Raw genomic sequence first — 22,399 nt, 5'->3', positions numbered from 1 at the left:
GCTCAATAATGGAAACTAAGTGGGTGTGCATCCAACTTGCTTGCTCACGAAGACCTAGGGAATTTTGAGGAAGCCCATCATTGGAATATACAAGCCAAGTTCTATAATGAAAAATTCTCACTAGTATATGAAAGTGATATCATAGGAGACTCTCTATCATGAAGATCATGGTGCTACTTTGAAGCACAAGTGTGGAAAAAGGATAGTAGCATTGCCCCTTCTCTCTTTTTCTCTCATTTTTCGGGCCTTCTCTTTTTTATTTGGCCTTTCTCCCTTTTATTTAGTCCGGAGTCTCATCCCGACTTGTGGGGGAATCATAGTCTCCATCATCCTTTCCTCACTGGGACAATGCTCTAATAATGATGATCATCACACTTTTATTTACTTACAACTCTAGAATTACAACTCGATACTTAGAACAAAATATGACTCTATATGAATGCCTCCGGCGGTGTACCGGGATGTGCAATGACTCATGAGTGACATGTATGAAAGAATTATGAACAGTGGCTTTGCCACAAATACAATGTCAACTACATGATCATGCAAAGCAATATGACAATGATGGAGCGTGTCATAATAAATGGAACGGTGGTAAGTTGCATGGAAATATATCTCGGAATGGCTATGGAAATGCCATAATAGGTAGGTATGCTAGCTGTTTTGAGGAAGGTATAAGGTGGGTATATGATACCGGTGAAGAGGTGCGCGGTATTAGAGAGGCTAGCAATGGTGGAAGGATGAGAGTGCGTATAATCCATGGACTCAACATTAGTCATAAAGAACTCACATACTTATTGCAAAAATCTATTAGTTATCGAAAAGAAGTACTATGCGCATGCTCCTAGGGGGATAGATTGGTAGGAAAAGACCATCGCTCGTCCCCGACCGCCACTCATAAGGAAGACAATCAATAAATAAATCATGCTCCGACTTCATCACATAACGGTTCACCATACGTGCATGCTACGGGAATCACAAACTTTAACACAAGTATCTCTCAAATTCACAACTACTCAACTAGAATGACTCTAATATCACCATCTTCATATCTCAAAACAATCATAAAGAATCAAACTTCTCTTAGTATTCAATGCACTCATTATGAAAGTTTTTATTATATCCCTCTTGGATGCCCATCATATTAGGACTAAATTCATAACCAAAAAGCAAATTACCAAGATATTTAGGACTCTCAAAATAATATCAGTGAAGCATGAGAGTTCATCTATTTCTTCAAAATAAATCCACCGCCGTGCTCTAAAAGATATAGGTGAAGCACTAGAGCAAACAACAAACTACTCCGAAAGATATAAGTGAAGATCAATGAGTAGTCGAATAATTATGCAACTATGTGAAGACTCTCTAACATTTAAGAATTTCAGATCTTGATATTTTATTCAAACAGCAAGCAAAACAAAAGGAAATAAAATGACGCTCCAAGCAAAACACATATCATGTGGTGAATAAAAATATAGCTCCAAGTAAAGTTACCGATGAACGAAGACGAAAGAGGGGATGCCTTCCGGGGCATCCCCAAGATTAGGCTCTTGGTTGTCCTTGAATATTACCTTGGGGTGCCTTTGGCATCCCCAAGCTTAGGCTCTTGCCACTCCTTATTCCATAGTCCATCGAATCTTTACCCAAAACATGAAAACTTCACAACACAAAACTTAACAGAAAACTCGTAAGCTCCGTTAGTATAAGAAAATAAATCACCACTTAGGTATTGTTGTGAACTCATTCTAAATTCATATTGGTGTAATATCTACTGTATTCCAACTTCTCTATGGTTCATACCCTCCGATACTACTCATAGATTCATCAAAATAAGCAAACAACACATAGAAAACAGAATCTGTCAAAAACAGAACAGTCTGTAGTAATCTGTATCAAACGTATACTTCTGAACTCCAAAAATTCTGAAATAAATTGGTGCCTGAGAATTTGTCTATTAATCATCTGCAAAAATAATCAACTAAATATCACTCTCCAGTAAAAAGTTGTAGCTAATCTCGTGAGCGCTAAAGTTTCTGTTTTTTACAGCAAGATAAAAAAGACTTCACCCAAGTCTTCCCAAAGGTTCTACTTGGCACAAACACTAATTAAAAGATAAAACCACATCTAAACAGAGGCTAGATGGATTATTTATTCCTAAACAGGAGCAAAAAGCAAGGAACAAAAATAAAGTTGGCTTGCCTCCCAACAAGCGCTAACGTTTAACGCCCCTAGCTAGGCATGATGATTCCTATGATGCTCACATAAAGGATAAAAATTAAAACACAAAGAGAGCATCATGAAGAATATGACTAGCATATTTAAGTCTAACCCACTTCCTATGCATAGGGATTTTTTGAGCAAACAACTTATGGGAACAATAATCAACTAACACAGGAAGGCAAAACAAGCATAACTTCAAAATTTTAAGCACATAGAGAGGAAACTTGATATTATTGCAATTCCTACAAGCAAATATTCCTCCCTCATAATAATTTTCAGTAGCATCATGAATGAATTCAACCATATAACCAGCACATAAAGCATTCTTTTCATGATCTACTTGCATAGAAATTTTACTACTCTCCACATAAGCAAATTTATTCTCATCAATAGTAGTGGGAGCAAACTCAACAAAACAACTATCATGTGAAGCATAATCCAATTGAAAATTAAAATCACGATGACAAGTTTCATGATTATAATTATTCTTTATAGCATACATGTCATCACAATAATCATCATAAATAGGAGGCATGCTTTCATCATAATAAATTTGCTCATCAAAACTTGGGGGACTAAACATATCATCTTCATCAAACATAGCATCCCCAAGCTTGTGGCTTTGCATATCATTAGCATCACGGGTATTCAAAGAATTCATACTAACAACATTGCAATCATGCTCATCATTCACATATTTTATGCCAAGCAGTCCATGTAATTCTTCTTCTAGTACTTGTGCACAATTTTCCTTCCCATAATTTTCATGAAAGACATTAAAAAGGTGAAGCATATGAGGCACCCTTAATTCCATTTTTTTGTAGTTTTCTTTTATAAATTAAACTAGTGATAAAACAAGAAACAAAAAGACTCGATTGCAAGATCTAAAGATATACCTTCAAGCACTCACCTCCCCGGCAACAGCGCCAGAAACTGCTTGATGTCTACTACGTAACCTTCTTCTTGTAGACGTTGTTGGGCCTCCAAGTGCAGAGGTTTGTAGGACAGTAGCAAATTTCCCTCAAGTGGATGACCTAAGGTTTATCAATCCGTGGGAGGCATAGGATGAAGATGGTCCCTCTCAAACAACCCTGCAACCAAATAGCAAAGAGTCTCTTGTGTCCCCAACACACCCAATACAATGGTAAATTGTATAGGTGCACTAGTTCGGCGAAGAGATGGTGATACAAGTGCAATATGGATGGTAGATATAGGTTTTTGTAATCTGAAAATATAAAAACAGCAAGGTAACAAGTAATAAAAGTGAGCGTAAACGATATTGCAATGCTAGGAAACAAGGCCTAGGGCTCATACTTTCACTAGTGCAAGTTCTCTCAACAATAATAGCATAATTGGATCATATAACTATCCCTCAACATGCAACAAAGAGTCACTCCAAAGTCACTAATAGCAGAGAACAAACGAAGAGATTATGGTAGGGTACGAAACCACCTCAAAGTTATTCTTTCTGACCAATCTATTCAAGAGTCCGTAGTAAAATAACATGAAGCTATTCTTTCCGTTCGATCTATCATAGAGTTCGTACTAGAATAAAACCTTAAGACACAAATCAACCAAAACCCTAATGTCACCTAGATACTCCAATGTCACCTCAAGTATTCGTGGGTATGATTATACGATATGCATCACACAATCTCAGATTCATCTATTCAACCAACACAAAGTACTTCAAAGAGTGCCCCAAAGTTTCTACCGGGTAGTCAAGACGAAAACGTGGGCCAACCCCTATGCATAAGTTCACGAGCGGAACCCGCAAGTTGATCACCAAAACATACATCAAGTGGATCACGTGTATATTCCATTGTCACCACAGATAAGCACATGCAAGACATACATCAAGTGTTCTCAAATCCTCAAAGACTCAATCCGATAAGATCACTTCAAAGGGAAAACTCAATCCATTACAAGAGAGTGGAGGGGGAGAAACATCATAAGATCCAGCTATAATAGCAAAGCTCGCGATAGATCAAGATCGTATCACCTCAAAAACACGAGAGAGAGAGAGAGAGAGAGAGAGAGAGAGACAGAGAGAGTTCAAATACATAGCTACTGGTACATACCCTCAGCCCCGAGGGTGAACTACTCCCTCCTCATCATGGAGAGTGCCGGGATGATGAAGATGGCCACCGGTGAAGGATCCCCCCTCCGGCAGGGTGCCGAAACAGGGTCCCGATTGGTTTTTGGTGGCTACAGAGGCTTGCGGCGGTGGAACTCCCGATCTATTCTGCTCCCCGATGTTTTTAGGATATATGGACATATATAGGCGAAAGAAGTCGGTCAGGGGAGCCACGAGGGTGGGGGGCGTTCCCAGGGGCAGGCGCGCCTCCGTGCCTCGTGGCCACCTCGAAGCTTCCCTGACGTCTACTCCAAGTCTCCTGGTTTCTTCCGTTCCAAAAATAACTCTCCCGAAGGTTTCATTCCGTTTGGACTCCGTTTGATATTCCTTTTCTTCGGAACACTGAAATAGGCAAGAAAACAGCAATTTGGGCTGGGCCTCCGGTTAATAGGTTAGTCCCAAAAATAATATAAAAGTGTTTAGTAAAGCCCATAAATATCCAAAATAGATAATAAAATAGCATGGAACAATCAAAAATTATAGATACGTTGGAGATGTATCACACCTCCTACGGCCATTAAAACCAAGACACGTGGCGTCACGTGAATGGTTAACAGAATTTTGGATTTACTAAAATTTAAAAACAAGGCATCTCAATGTTTTGCCGGAATCAACGGTGCCCTGGTGTTTGAAATTCATTCCCATTTCTTGCATGGGACCTATGCATGCACCCAAGGACATATATTTGATTTTTCAACCAATTTATATGCACTGGAGAATGTGCATGTAGTTCAAATTTGAAATATGCACATAAAATGCATTGAAACCTCAGTTAATGCATAAAAATGTCCAAACGAACCCCGAAAAATCACAAAAAATCAAACAACACTCCTATTGTTCTATGTTGACACGAGAAAAAAAATTGAAAGTAGTAAGAGGCAATGGATATCGTTTCGTCCACAAAGCTGGGACGTTCCCTACCGAAAACCATCATGCTTGTTGTGAGAAGCTCCGGTTTGTGAGAAGCATATACCCAAACCTGCCCCAAATGGGACAAAATTTCTACCACGGCATGTTGATGCCGCTCCATGATAGCATGCCAAGTTTCATGAATTTCAGACGGTTTTGGATTTACTAGAATTTAAAAACCAGGCATTTCAATGTATTGCCGGCAATCAATGGTGCCCCGGTGTTTGAAATTCATTCCCATTTCTTGCATGGGACCTAAACATGGACCCAAGGACACATATTTGATTTTTCAAGAAATTTATATGCACTGGATCATGTGCATGTAGTTTAAATTTGAATTATGCACATAAAATACATTGAAAACTCAGCTAATGCATAAAAATGTCCAAACGAACCCCAAAAATCACAAAAATCAGACAACACTCCTATTGTTCTATGTTGACACGAGAATTGAAAGCAATAAGAGGCAATGGATATCGTTTCTTCCACAAAGGTGGGACGTTCCCTACCAAAAACCATCATGCTTGTTGTGAGAAGCTCCGGTTTGTGAGCAGCATATACCCAAACCCGCCCCAAATGGGACAAAATTTGTACCACGACATGTTGATGCCGCTCCATGATAGCATGCCAAGTTTCATGAATTTCAGACAAGTTTTGGATTTACTTGAATTTAAAAACCAGGCATCTCAATGTTTTGCCGGCAATCAACAGTGCCCCGGTGTTTGAAATTCATTCTCATTTCTTGCATGGGACCTAAGCATGCACCCAAGGACATATATTTGATTTTTCAACCAATTTATATGCACTAGAGAATGTGCATGTAGTTCAAATTTGAATTATGCACATAAAATGCATTGAAAACTCAGTTAATGCATAAAAATGTCCAAACGAACCCCGAAAAATCACAAAAAATCAAACAACACTCCTATTGTTCTATGTTGACACGAGAAAAAAAATTGAAAGCAGTAAGAAGCAATGGATATCGTTTCGTCCACAAAGCTGGGACGTTCCCTACCGAAAACCATCATGCTTGTTGTGAGAAGCTCCGGTTTGTGAGAAGGTTATACCCAAACCTGCCCCAAATGGGACAAAATTTGTACCACGGGATGTTGATGCCGCTCCATGATAGCATGCCAAGTTTCATAAATTTCAGAAGAGTTTTGGATTTACTATAATTTTAAAACCAGGCATCTCAATGTTTTGCCGGCAATCAACGGTGCCCCGGTGTTTGAAATTCATTCCCATTTCTTGCATGGGACCTAAGCATGCACCCAAGGACACAGATTTGATTTTTCAACCAATTTATATGCACTGGAGCATGTGTATGTAGTTCAAATTTGAATTATGCACATAAAATGCATTGAAAACTCAGCTAATGCATAAAAATGTCCAAACGAACCCCGAAAGATCACCAAAAGTCAGACAACACTCCTGTTGTTCTATGTTGACACGAGAAAAAAAATTGAAAGCAATAAGAGGCAATGGATATCGTTTCGTCCACAAAGGTGGGACGTTCCCTACCGAAAACCATCATGCTTGTTGTGAGAAGCTCCGGTTTGTGAGAAGGATATACCCAAACCTGCCCCAAATGGGATAAAATTTGTACCACGGCATGTTGATGCCGCTCCATGATAGCGTGCCAAGTTTCATGAATTTCAGACGAGTTTTGGATTTACTATAATTTTTAAACCAGGCATCAGAATGTTTTGCCGGCAATCAACGGTGCCCCGGTGTTTTAAATTCATTCCCATTTCTTGCACGGGACCTAAGCATGCACCCAAGGACACAGATTCGATTTTTCAACCAATTTATATGCACTGGAGCATGTGCATGTAGTTCAAGTTTGAATTATGCACATAAAATGCATTGAAAACTCAGCTAATGCATAAAAATGTCAAAACGAACCCCGAAAGATCACCAAAAATCAGACAACACTCCTGTTGTTCTATGTTGACACGAGAAAAAAATTGAAAGCAATAAGAGGCAATGGATATCGTTTCGTCCACAAAGGTGGGACGTTCCCTACCGAAAACCATCATGCTTGTTGTGAGAAGCTTCGGTTTGTGAGAAGCATATACCCAAACTTGCCCCAAATGGGACAATTTTGTACCACGGCATTTTGATGCCGCTCCATGATAGCATCCCAAGTTTCATGAATTTCAGACGAGTTTTGGATTTACTAGAATTTAAAAACCAGGCATCTCAATGTTTTGCCGGCAATCAACGGTGCCCCGTTGTTTGAAATTCATTCCCATTTCATGCATGGGACCTAAGCATGCCCCCAAGGACACAGATTTGATTTTTCAACCAATTTATATGCACTCGAGCATGTGCATGTAGTTCAAATTTGAATTATGCACATAAAATGCATTGAAAACTCAGCTAATGCATAAAAATGTCCAAACGAACCCCGAAAAATCACAAAAAATCAAACAACACTCCTATTGTTGAATGTTGACACGAGAAAAAAAATTGAAAGCAGTAAGAGGCAATGGATATCGTTTCGTCCACAAAGCTGGGACGTTCCCTACCGAAAACCATCATGCTTGTTGTGAGAAGCTCCGGTTTGTGAGAAGGTTATACCCAAACCTGCCCCAAATGGGACAAAATTTGTACCACGGAATGTTGATGCCGCTCCATGATAGCATGCCAAGTTTCATAAATTTCAGAAGAGTTTTGGATTTACTATAATTTTAAAACCAGGCATCTCAATGTTTTGCCGGCAATCAACGGTGCCCCGGTGTTTGAAATTCATTCCCATTTCTTGCATGGGACCTAAGCATGCACCCAAGGACAAAGATTTGATTTTTCAACCAATTTATATGCACTGGAGCATGTGCATGTAGTTCAAATTTGAATTATGCACATAAAATGCATTGAAAACTCAGCTAATGCATAAAAATTTCCAAACGAACCTCGAAAGATCACCAAAAGTCAGACAACACTCCTGTTGTTCTATGTTGACATGAGAAAAAAAATTGAAAGCAATAAGAGGCAATGGATAGCGTTTCGTCCACAAAGGTGGGACGTTCCCTACCGAAAACCATCATGCTTGTTGTGAGAAGCTCCGGTTTGTGAGAAGGGTATACCCAAACCTGCCTCAAATGGGACAAAATTTGTACCACGGCATGTTGATGCCGCTCCATGATAGCATGCCAAGTTTCATGAATTTCAGACGTGTTTTGGATTTACTATAATTTTAAAACCAGGCATCTCAATGTTTTGCCGGCAATCAACGGTGCCCCATTGTTTGAAATTCATTCCCATTTCTTGCATGGGACCTAAGCATGCACCCAAGGACACAGATTCGATTTTTCAACCAATTTATATGCACTGGAGCATGTGCATGTAGTTCAAATTTGAATTATGCACATAAAATGCATTGAAAACTCAGCTAATGCATAAAAATGTCAAAACGAACCCCGAAAGATCACCAAAAATCAGACAACACTCCTGTTGTTCTATGTTGACAAGAGAAAAAAAATTGAAAGCAATAAGAGGCAATGGATATCGTTTCGTCCACAAAGGTGGGACGTTCCCTACCGAAAACCATCATGCTTGTTGTGAGAAGCTTCGGTTTGTGAGAAGCATATACCCAAACTTGCCCCAGATGGGACAAATTTTGTACCACGGCATTTTGATGCCACTCCATGATAGCATCCCAAGTTTCATGAATTTCAGACGAGTTTTGGATTTACTAGAATTTAAAAACCAGGCATCTCAATGTTTTGCCGGCAATCAACGGTGCCCCGTTGTTTGAAATTCATTCCCTTTTCATGCATGGGACCTAAGCATGCACCCAAGGACACAGATTCGATTTTTCAACCAATTTATATGCACTCGAGCATGTGCATGTAGTTCAAATTTGAATTATGCACATAAAATGCATTGAAAACTCAGCTAATGCATAAAAATGTCGAAACGAACCCCGAAAGATCACCAAAATTCAGACAACACTCCTGTTGTTCCATGATGACATGAGAAAAAAAATTGAAAGCAATAAGAGGCAATGGATATCGTTTCGTCCACAAAGGTGGGATGTTCCCTACCGGAAACCATCATGCTTGTTGTGAGAAGCTCCGGTTTGTGAGAAGCATATACCCAAAATTGCCCCAAATGGGACAAAATTTGTACCACGGCATGTTGATGCCGCTCGATGATAGCATGCCAAGTTTCACGATTTTCAGATGAGTTTTGGATTTACTAGAATTTAAAAACCAGGCATCTCAATGTTTTGCCGGCAATCAACGGTGCCCCGGTGTTTGAAATTCATTCTCATTTCTTGCATGGGACCTAAGCATGCACCCAAGGACACATATTTGATTTTTCAACCAATTTATATGCACTGGAGCATGTGCATGTAGTTCAAATTTTAATTATGCACATAAAATGCATTGAAAACTCAGCTAATGCATAAAAATGTCCAAACGAACCCCGAAAGATCACCAAAAGTCAGACAACACTCCTGTTGTACTATGTTGACACGAGAAAAAAATTGAAAGCAATAAGAGGCAATGGATATCGTTTCGTCCACAAAGGTGGGACGTTCCCGACCGAAAACCATCATGCTTGTTGTGAGAAGCTCCGGTTTGGGAGACGGATATACCCAAACCTGCCCCAAATGGGATAAAATTTGTACCACGGCATGTTGATGCCGCTCCATGATAGCATGCCAAGTTTCATGAATTTCAGACGAGTTTTGGATTTACTATAATTTTTAAACCAGGCATCAGAATGTTTTGCCGGCAATCAACGGTGCCCCGGTGTTTTAAATTCATTCCCATTTCCTGCACGGGACCTAAGCATGCACCCAAGGACACAGATTCGATTTTTCAACCAATTTATATGCACTGGAGCATGTGCATGTAGTTCAAATTTGAATTATGCACGTAAAATGCATTGAAAACTCAGCTAATGCATAAAAATGTCAAAACGAACCCCGAAAGATCACCAAAAATCAGACAACACTCCTGTTGTTCTATGTTGACACGAGAAAAAAAATTGAAAGCAATAAGAGGCAATGGATATCGTTTCGTCCACAAAGGTGGGACGTTCCCTACCGAAAACCATCATGCTTGTTGTGAGAAGCTTCGGTTTGTGAGAAGCATATACCCAAACTTGCCCCAAATGGGACAAATTTTGTACCACGGCATTTTGATGCCGCTCCATGATAGCATCCCAAGTTTCATGAATTTCAGACGAGTTTTGGATTTACTAGAATTTAAAAACCAGGCATCTCAATGTTTTGCCGGCAATCAACGGTGCCCCGTTGTTTGAAATTCATTCCCTTTTCATGCATGGGACCTAAGCATACACCCAAGGACACAGATTCGATTTTTCAACCAATTTATATGCACTCGAGCATGTGCATGTAGTTCAAATTTGAATTATGCACATAAAATGCATTGAAAACTCAGCTAATGCATAAAAATGTCAAAACGAACCCCGAAAGATCACCAAAATTCAGACAACACTCCTGTTGTTCCATGATGACATGAGAAAAAAAATTGAAAGCAATAAGAGGCAATGGATATCGTTTCGTCCACAAAGGTGGGATGTTCCCTACCGGAAACCATCATGCTTGTTGTGAGAAGCTCCGGTTTGTGAGAAGCATATACCCAAACTTGCCCCAAATGGGACAAAATTTGTACCACGGCATGTTGATGCCGCTCGATGATAGCATGCCAAGTTTCACGATTTTCAGATGAGTTTTGGATTTACTAGAATTTAAAAACCAGGCATCTCAATGTTTTGCCGGCAATCAACGGTGCCCCGGTGTTTGAAATTCATTCTCATTTCTTGCATGGGACCTAAGCATGCACCCAAGGACACATATTTGATTTTTCAACCAATTTATATGCACTGGAGCATGTGCATGTAGTTCAAATTTTAATTATGCACATAAAATGCATTGAAAACTCAGCTAATGCATAAAAATGTCCTAACGAACCCCGAAAAATCGGACAACACTCCTGTTGTTCTATGTTGACACGAGAAAAAAAATTGAAAGCAATAAGACGCAATGGAAATCGTTTCGTCCACAAAGGTGGGACGTTCCCTACCGAAAACCATCATGCTTGTTGTGAGAAGCTCCGGTTTGTGAGAAGGTTATACCCAAACCTGCCCCAAATGGGACCAAATTTGTACCACGGAATGTTGACGCCGCTCCATGACAGCATGCCAAGTTTCATAAATTTCAGATGAGTTTTGGATTTACTATAATTTTAAAACCAGGCATCTCAATGTTTTGCCGGCAATCAACGGTGCCCCGGTGTTTGAAATTCATTCCCATTTCTTGCATGGGACCTAAGCATGCACCCAAGGACACAGATTTGATTTTTCAACCAATTTATATGCACTGGAGCATGTGCATGTACTTCAAATTTGAATTATGCACATAAAATGCATTGAAAACTCAGCTAATGCATAAAAATTTCCAAACGAACCTCGAAAGATCACCAAAAGTCAGACAACACTCCTGTTGTTCTATGTTGACATGAGAAAAAAAATTGAAAGCAATAAGAGGCAATGGATAGCGTTTCGTCCACAAAGGTGGGACGTTCCCTACCGAAAACCATCATGCTTGTTGTGAGAAGCTCCGGTTTGTGAGAAGGGTATACCCAAACCTGCCTCAAATGGGACAAAATTTGTACCACGGCATGTTGATGCCGCTCCATGATAGCATGCCAAGTTTCATGAATTTCAGACGAGTTTTGGATTTACTATAATTTTAAAACCAGGCATCTCAATGTTTTGCCGGCAATCAACGGTGCCCCATTGTTTGAAATTCATTCCCATTTCTTGCATGGGACCTAAGCATGCACCCAAGGACACAGATTCGATTTTTCAACCAATTTATATGCACTGGAGCATGTGCATGTAGTTCAAATTTGAATTATGCACATAAAATGCATTGAAAACTCAGCTAATGCATAAAAATGTCAAAACGAACCCCGAAAGATCACCAAAAATCAGACAACACTCCTGTTGTTCTATGTTGACACGAGAAAAAAAATTGAAAGCAATAAGAGGCAATGGATATCGTTTCGTCCACAAAGGTGGGACGTTCCCTACCGAAAACCATCATGCTTGTTGTGAGAAGCTTCGGTTTGTGAGAAGCATATACCCAAACTTGCCCCAGATGGGACAAATTTTGTACCACGGCATTTTGATGCCACTCCATGATAGCATCCCAAGTTTCATGAATTTCAGACGAGTTTTGGATTTACTAGAATTTAAAAACCAGGCATCTCAATGTTTTGCCGGCAATCAACGGTGCCCCGTTGTTTGAAATTCATTCCCTTTTCATGCATGGGACCTAAGCATGCACCCAAGGACACAGATTCGATTTTTCAACCAATTTATATGCACTCGAGCATGTGCATGTAGTTCAAATTTTAATTATGCACATAAAATGCATTGAAAACTCAGCTAATGCATAAAAATGTCGAAACGAACCCCGAAAGATCACCAAAATTCAGACAACACTCCTGTTGTTCCATGATGACATGAGAAAAAAAATTGAAAGCAATAAGAGGCAATGGATATCGTTTCGTCCACAAAGGTGGGATGTTCCCTACCGGAAACCATCATGCTTGTTGTGAGAAGCTCCGGTTTGTGAGAAGCATATACCCAAAATTGCCCCAAATGGGACAAAATTTGTACCACGGCATGTTGATGCCGCTCGATGATAGCATGCCAAGTTTCACGATTTTCAGATGAGTTTTGGATTTACTAGAATTTAAAAACCAGGCATCTCAATGTTTTGCCGGCAATCAACGGTGCCCCGGTGTTTGAAATTCATTCTCATTTCTTGCATGGGACCTAAGCATGCACCCAAGGACACATATTTGATTTTTCAACCAATTTATATGCACTGGAGCATGTGCATGTAGTTCAAATTTTAATTATGCACATAAAATGCATTGAAAACTCAGCTAATGCATAAAAATGTCCAAACGAACCCCGAAAGATCACCAAAAGTCAGACAACACTCCTGTTGTACTATGTTGACACGAGAAAAAAATTGAAAGAAATAAGAGGCAATGGATATCGTTTCGTCCACAAAGGTGGGACGTTCCCGACCGAAAACCATCATGCTTGTTGTGAGAAGCTCCGGTTTGTGAGAAGGATATACCCAAACCTGCCCCAAATGGGATAAAATTTGTACCACGGCATGTTGATGCCGCTCCATGATAGCATGCCAAGTTTCATGAATTTCAGACGAGTTTTGGATTTACTATAATTTTTAAACCAGGCATCAGAATGTTTTGCCGGCAATCAACGGTGCCCCGGTGTTTTAAATTCATTCCCATTTCCTGCACGGGACCTAAGCATGCACCCAAGGACACAGATTCGATTTTTCAACCAATTTATATGCACTGGAGCATGTGCATGTAGTTCAAATTTGAATTATGCACGTAAAATGCATTGAAAACTCAGCTAATGCATAAAAATGTCAAAACGAACCCCGAAAGATCACCAAAAATCAGACAACACTCCTGTTGTTCTATGTTGACACGAGAAAAAAAATTGAAAGCAATAAGAGGCAATGGATATCGTTTCGTCCACAAAGGTGGGACGTTCCCTACCGAAAACCATCATGCTTGTTGTGAGAAGCTTCGGTTTGTGAGAAGCATATACCCAAACTTGCCCCAAATGGGACAAATTTTGTACCACGGCATTTTGATGCCGCTCCATGATAGCATCCCAAGTTTCATGAATTTCGGACGAGTTTTGGATTTACTAGAATTTAAAAACCAGGCATCTCAATGTTTTGCCGGCAATCAACGGTGCCCCGTTGTTTGAAATTCATTCCCTTTTCATGCATGGGACCTAAGCATACACCCAAGGACACAGATTCGATTTTTCAACCAATTTATATGCACTCGAGCATGTGCATGTAGTTCAAATTTGAATTATGCACATAAAATGCATTGAAAACTCAGCTAATGCATAAAAATGTCGAAACGAACCCCGAAAGATCACCAAAATTCAGACAACACTCCTGTTGTTCCATGATGACATGAGAAAAAAAATTGAAAGCAATAAGAGGCAATGGATATCGTTTCGTCCACAAAGGTGGGATGTTCCCTACCGGAAACCATCATGCTTGTTGTGAGAAGCTCCGGTTTGTGAGAAGCATATACCCAAACTTGCCCCAAATGGGACAAAATTTGTACCACGGCATGTTGATGCCGCTCGATGATAGCATGCCAAGTTTCACGATTTTCAGATGAGTTTTGGATTTACTAGAATTTAAAAACCAGGCATCTCAATGTTTTGCCGGCAATCAACGGTGCCCCGGTGTTTGAAATTCATTCTCATTTCTTGCATGGGACCTAAGCATGCACCCAAGGACACATATTTGATTTTTCAACCAATTTATATGCACTGGAGCATGTGCATGTAGTTCAAATTTTAATTATGCACATAAAATGCATTGAAAACTCAGCTAATGCATAAAAATGTCCTAACGAACCCCGAAAAATCAGACAACACTCCTGTTGTTCTATGTTGACACGAGAAAAAAAATTGAAAGCAATAAGACGCAATGGAAATCGTTTCGTCCACAAAGGTGGGACGTTCCCTACCGAAAACCATCATGCTTGTTGTGAGAAGCTCCGGTTTGTGAGAAGGTTATACCCAAACCTGCCCCAAATGGGACCAAATTTGTACCACGGAATGTTGACGCCGCTCCATGACAGCATGCCAAGTTTCACGATTTTCAGATGAGTTTTGGATTTACTAGAATTTAAAAACCAGGCATCTCAATGTTTTGCCGGCAATCAACGGTGCCCCGGTGTTTGAAATTCATTCTCATTTCTTGCATGGGACCTAAGCATGCACCCAAGGACACATATTTGATTTTTCAACCAATTTATATGCACTGGAGCATGTGCATGTAGTTCAAATTTTAATTATGCACATAAAATGCATTGAAAACTCAGCTAATGCATAAAAATGTCCTAACGAACCCCGAAAAATCAGACAACACTCCTGTTGTTCTATGTTGACACGAGAAAAAAAATTGAAAGCAATAAGACGCAATGGAAATCGTTTCGTCCACAAAGGTGGGACGTTCCCTACCGAAAACCATCATGCTTGTTGTGAGAAGCTCCGGTTTGTGAGAAGGTTATACCCAAACCTGCCCCAAATGGGACCAAATTTGTACCACGGAATGTTGACGCCGCTCCATGACAGCATGCCAAGTTTCACGATTTTCAGATGAGTTTTGGATTTACTAGAATTTAAAAACCAGGCATCTCAATGTTTTGCCGGCAATCAACGGTGCCCCGGTGTTTGAAATTCATTCTCATTTCTTGCATGGGACCTAAGCATGCACCCAAGGACACATATTTGATTTTTCAACCAATTTATATGCACTGGAGCATGTGCATGTAGTTCAAATTTTAATTATGCACATAAAATGCATTGAAAACTCAGCTAATGCATAAAAATGTCCAAACGAACCTCGAAAGATCACCAAAAGTCAGACAACACTCCTGTTGTTCTATGTTGACATGAGAAAAAAAATTGAAAGCAATAAGAGGCAATGGATAGCGTTTCGTCCACAAAGGTGGGACGTTCCCTACCGAAAACCATCATGCTTGTTGTGAGAAGCTCCGGTTTGTGAGAAGGGTATACCCAAACCTGCCTCAAATGGGACAAAATTTGTACCACGGCATGTTGATGCCGCTCCATGATAGCATGCCAAGTTTCATGAATTTCAGACGAGTTTTGGATTTACTATAATTTTAAAACCAGGCATCTCAATGTTTTGCCGGCAATCAACGGTGCCCCATTGTTTGAAATTCATTCCCATTTCTTGCATGGGACCTAAGCATGCACCCAAGGACACAGATTCGATTTTTCAACCAATTTATATGCACTGGAGCATGTGCATGTAGTTCAAATTTGAATTATGCACATAAAATGCATTGAAAACTCAGCTAATGCATAAAAATGTTGAAACGAACCCCGAAAGATCACCAAAAATCAGACAACACTCCTATTGTTCTATGTTGACACGAGAAAAAAAATTGAAAGCAATAAGAGGCAATGGATAGCGTTTCGTCCACAAAGGTGGGACGTTCCCTACCGAAAACCATCATGCTTGTTGTGAGAAGCTCCGGTTTGTGAGAAGGGTATACCCAAACCTGCCTCAAATGGGACAAAATTTGTACCACGGCATGTTGATGCCGCTCCATGATAGCATGCCAAGTTTCATGAATTTCAGACGAGTTTTGGATTTACTATAATTTTAAAACCAGGCATCTCAATGTTTTGCCGGCAATCAACGGTGCCCCATTGTTCGAAATTCATTCCCATTTCTTGCATGGGACCTAAGCATGCACCCAAGGACACAGATTTGATTTTTCAACCAATTTAAATGCACTAGAGCATGTGCATGTAGTTCAAATTTGAATTGTTCACCTGCAATGGCAATAAAACCAATTTAATGTATAAAATGTTCAAACAAACCCTGAATAATTCCAAATCTTTTACGACACCCATATAGTTGCATGTTCACTCCAGATAAAAGGCCTAGCAATTCAAACACCGTCCATTGCTGTTGTGACCCCATTATGTAATTCAAATCAAGATGAAAAATCAAGTAGATCGCACACAATTTATTATCATCAACCGTGTGAGATGTAGTACAAAATATCTTGGAGCACCATCGGTGTATAGTACGCCTATGGCTTACGCGAGAAGGTGCGTAGGCTACAGTCCACAGCCGGTGTGTCAAGCACACTAGCTTGCTCCCCAAATATCATTTCACTGTTCAATCGTCGCCGGTGAAAGATGGGCACATGGACCCGCGTCGTGAGGGCAACTTCGGTGGCCCACTCCGGCGAGAGCGCGGCCGCAACCTCCATGCGCGTGCTAACAAGGTGCATGAGCGCGGCCGCAATTTGCGACCGGGCGGCAAAGGCAGCCCAAACGGCAGTTGTTGCTTCTTAGGTGGCGGCAGCAACATCTGCCTCGGGGATAGCAACTGCCGAGAGCAGCACAGCAGTTGTCCGTTCCACAGCAGCGGCCTTAGCCCTGATGGAGGCCGCCCACGCCTAGCTCTTGGAAGTCATCACACAAATCGAACGAAGCTTCTCCGACAATGGTCGGCAACCCATGGCCGAAGAGCTGGCAATCGCCCAGACCGTTCGAGCAGCCACCGTTCCTCCGCTGCATACCTTGCGACGACGGAGCCCGTCCAAGCCTAGATCACGTCCGCACATGCCCAGCTCGTGGCGGCCTTTTCGAAAGAGATGGCGGACGCGGATGGTGAGATGCTTGCCGAGTATGGTGCGATGGATGCCATGGAGCCCCTTCCCCAGGAGACCGTCGGGCGCGAGCTGGACATGGAGGCGAGATCGATGAGCACCAGCCGTAGTAGTACTCTATGTTTTGTTTAATTAAGAGCGCCGGTCTTTAATTTGTTAGAGTAATGTTTAGGTCAGCTACCTCTGTTTAATTGCTGAACTTGCTCGATTAAGAAGTGTGGGTATGCTGTAGTCTCCTTTGTGTACCCAAATTATTGAATGACGTGGATGACCACTATAACCATGGAAATTCGAACCAAAACTTTTGACGTTCAAACTCATCACACACGGGTTAAGATATCTGAATCATTTGTGATGGCCACATATCGTACACAGTTCTGAATAAGGGACCGTGTCTGATGACACTTTGCGCGCCAGTTTTTTGGCTGAAGCGATTCCAAATTTCCGGCTTCCGCGGAAATATCTACCTCCCCGCCCCCCCTTACCAAAAGCCACATTTCCCCTCTTTTGGCCTTCCTTTCCAAGTTGAAACCTTCACTCCTTGCTTGCAGCGCCGCCGCCTCCTCGCCGGCTACCCTCCTTCATGCTGCTCGGCCTCCTCTATCCAGGCAGGTAATCCACACCCGACCCTCATCCTCCTCCTCCTTCCACATCCCACATGCCCCGACCGCCGGCGCGAGCGCGACACCTTCCACCCAAATCACCGACCCCTCCACCAAATAAGCGCCGACCTAAGCCATGGTGCACGTGTTGGGGAACGTAGTAATTTCAAAAATTTCCTACGTACACGCAAGATCATGGTGATGCATAGCAACGAGAGGGGAGAGTGTGTCCACGTACCCTCGTAGACCGAAAGCGGAAGCGTTAGCACAACGCGGTTGATCTAGTCGTACGTCTTCACGATCCGACCGATCCAAGTACCGAACGCACGGCACCTCCGAGTTCAGCACACGTTCAGCTCGATGACGTCCCGCGAGCTCCGATCCAGCAAAGCTTCGAGGGAGAGTTCCGTCAGAACGACGGCGTGGTGACGATGATGATGTTCTACCGATCCAGGGCTTCGCCTAAGCACCGCTACGATATTATCGAGGTGGACTATGGTGGAGGGGGGCACCGCACACGGCTAAGAGATCCAAAGGATCAATTGTTGTGTCTCCAAGGGGTGCCCCTGTCCCCGTATATAAAGGAGTGGAGGAGGGGGACGGCCGGCCCTCTCTATGGCGCGCCCTAGGAGGAGTCCTACTCCCACCGGGAGTAGGATTCCCCCCCCCCCTCCAAGTAGTAGGAGTAGGAGTCAAGGAAAGGGGAAAGAGAAGAGAAGAGAAGGAAGGAGGGGGCGCAGCCCCTCCCCCTAGTCCAATTCGTACTAGGCCTTGGGGGGCGCGCAGCCTCTCCTCTCTCTTTCCCCTAAAGCCCAATAAGGCCCATATACACCCCGGCGAATTCCCGTAACTCTCCGGTACTCCAAAAAATATCCGAATCACTCGGAACCTTTCCGATGTCTGAATATAGTCGTCCAATATATCGATCTTTACGTCTCGACCATTTCGAGACTCCTCGTCATGTCCCCGATCTCATCCGGGACTCCGAACTACCTTCGATACATCAAAACACATAAACTCATAATATAACCGTCATCGAACTTTAAGCGTGCGGACCCTACGGGTTCGAGAACAATGTAGACATGACCGAGACACGTATCCGGTCAATAACCAATAGCGGAACCTGGATGCTCATATTGGCTCCCACATATTCTACGAAGATCTTTATCGGTCAAACCGCATAACAACATACGTTGTTCCCTTTGTCATCGGTATGTTACTTGCCCGAGATTCGATCGTCGGTATCTCAATACCTAGTTCAATCTCATTACTGGCAAGTCTCTTTACTCGTTCCGTAATACATCATCCTGCAACTAACTCATTAGTTACAATGCTTGCAAGCCTTATAGTGATGTGCATTACTGAGTGGGCCCAGAGATACCTCTCCGACAATTGGAGTGACAAATCCTAATCTCAAAATACGCCAACCCAACAACTACCTTCGGAGACACCTGTAGAGCACCTTTATAATCACCCAGTTACGTTGTGACGTTTGGTAGCACACAAAGTGTTCCTCCGGTAAACGGGAGTTGCATAATCTCATAGTCATAGGAACATGTATAAGTCATGAAGAAAGCAATAGCAACATACTAAACGATCAAGTGCTAAGCTAACGGAATGGGTCAAGTCAATCACATCATTCTCCCAATGATGTGATCCCGTTAATCAAATGACAACTCATGTCTATTGTTAGGAAACATAACCATCTTTAATTAACGAGCTAGTCAAGTAGAGGCATACTAGATACACTCTGTTTGTCTATGTATTCACACATGTATTATGTTTCCGGTTAATACAATTCTAGCATGAATAATAAACATTTATCATGATATAAGGAAATAAATAATAACTTTATTATTGCCTCTAGGGCATATTTCCTTCAGCACGCAGTATAGCCAGGACCTCAAGGAGCATTTGGCAGCGCAGAAGCAAATCGCGGCCTCACGCGCGGATGAGGTCGCGATGGCTGCCATTTGGGTCGACCCCCAGATCTTGGAGGAGCACCTTGCCAATTGTTAGCTACGCCGGTTAAGCATGCTCGGTTTACCCGTTGCGTGTGCTGCTCCTGCCTTTCCTTCACAAAATCTAGTGAATTGTGCTATTTAATTTCACCATGCAGTCTGTTGCTCTAGTGTATATGTTCTATATGTCGTGCAGTGTGGTGCTCACTTATTAACTATTTTGTTAATTAGTTGTCGTCTTCAGTTAACTGTTTGGTTCAGTTCTGCAAATGTGATGTTCAATTCTTCAGGCTGTAATTTTGTATTGTCTTCCATGTGAGAAATAAATCGAATTTATCTTTACAAAATTGTGGGTGCATTCTGTTATTGTATACCATGTGAGGAATAAATTTAATTTAGCTATAGTAAATACATGAGAAACAAATACAATTGCTACAATTGGCTGTAGTTAACTGTTTGGTTAACTCTCTGATCTTCTATTAGGAGTATGTTATATTGTGCAATGTGGTTCTCAGTTAATGTTTGGTTCATTTGTTGTGGTGTTTAGTTAACTGCTTGGTTCAATGTTATATTGTGCAATGTGGTGCTCAGTTAATGTTTGGTTCATTTGTTGTGGTGTTTAGTTAACTGCTTGGTTCAATTCTGCAATGCGATGTCCAATTGTCGTGGGTAGAATTTTGTATTGTTGTGCATGTGAGGAATAAATCAAATTTGGCTGCACTTAATACATGAGAAACATATACAAGTGCTATATTTCCTAGTTCTTAATCATGCATGGTTTGGGTAAATGGGTTTTCCGTGTGGCTTCAATTAATCTGATGAATCTGCAATGTGCTTATTTTTCATCAACATATTTTACTAATAGCATGCGAACCCTTACTTAACCTGATGACTAACTACCTTATATGTGTTGCAGGGAAACAATGGGAAGCACTGAGGTTTACAATCGAGGTTAGCACGTGCATGGTCCGTTGTCTAATAGCACATTACTGTGCAATTGCAGGAACCATTCTAATATTTTGGTTTTTAACAATTTGGTCTTGCACCTGTAGGTCCTGCTGTCAGAGGTTTTGACCCACTGTTTGACCCTTTTTGCATATGGGGAAATGAGTTGTCCATGAATATCCATCAAATCAAGAAACTCAGAAAGATTGTTAGGATAAATAAATTAGCGACAAAAAACAACAAGATCTTTGTCTGCACAATGAAGAAGACATCAGTTCACTACAAGATGGTACTAACTATTATACCTTGCCTTTTCTATTCCTTTGCCCCATTTCCAATATAGAAAAGATATTTATGCACATCCTTGTTTTCAGGCCTTTCCAAAGCAGTTCACTGATGATTACCTCTCAAACCACCTCTATGGTCAGGAGGCGAGAAAGGTTTTCATACAAAACCCACGGTTCAATATTGAAGTGTTCCTGAAGAGGTCGAAGGACGGACGGTCAATCATCCATAGGCACTGGCCTAAAGTTGCAAAGACCTTCAACATGAATGAAGGCTCAATATTCGCCTTCTGCTTCAGCAGTTTTTGAAAGGTTCTACATGTTGCATGTGGAACTTGCTGCTGGTGCAGTTGTGTAATGGGGTAGCTGAGTGCTAAAGCTATATCATGTTGTACTCTGATGTATTTCAATTATGAAATTCTGCTTCCTTAATATGGAAATGAAATATATTGTGTGCTTAATATGAATGTCAATTAGATTAATAAATGGATTATTAATAATAGGGCAATTAGCCTGCTAATGGCGAATTAGCCTGCTAATTGGGTTTTGATATTGCAAACGGTTGTTGAAAAAATACCGTGGGCGATGACCTCAGGCAATGTACACAGTTTCTAGGAATAAACTGTGTTGGATCAATGAACAATCACACACGACTTTCTCTTGAAAACTGTTTGCGTTAGGCCCCCTTGCGCAAACGTTTACCACATAAAAACTATGTGTCACGGACAGCCTTTGCCACACAGTTTCTTCTACGGACCGTGTGTGCTACATTCAATAACGCAAACGATTTAACAGGAAAAATTGTGTGTGATGTACCTGTGAACGGAAACGTTTTCCTTGGAGCGACCGTGTGGGATGTGCATACGAACGGAAATGTTTAGCGGGGACTGACTGTGTGGGATGTACTTGCGACCGGAAACAATTTTGCCATATAATTGTATTTTTTAGCTCTACTATACGTATTTTCGTATTTGAGTGCTCGTCGGTCGCACACGACCTCATTTTGCCGAACGTGTGCGTCAGGAGGGCTTATCCCCAACGGTTTCTGGGTCGTGTG

Source organism: Triticum aestivum, chromosome 7D (genome assembly GCF_018294505.1).
Source record: "Triticum aestivum cultivar Chinese Spring chromosome 7D, IWGSC CS RefSeq v2.1, whole genome shotgun sequence".
Lineage (NCBI taxonomy): Eukaryota > Viridiplantae > Streptophyta > Magnoliopsida > Poales > Poaceae > Triticum > Triticum aestivum.
This window is presented reverse-complemented; position numbering follows the sequence as displayed.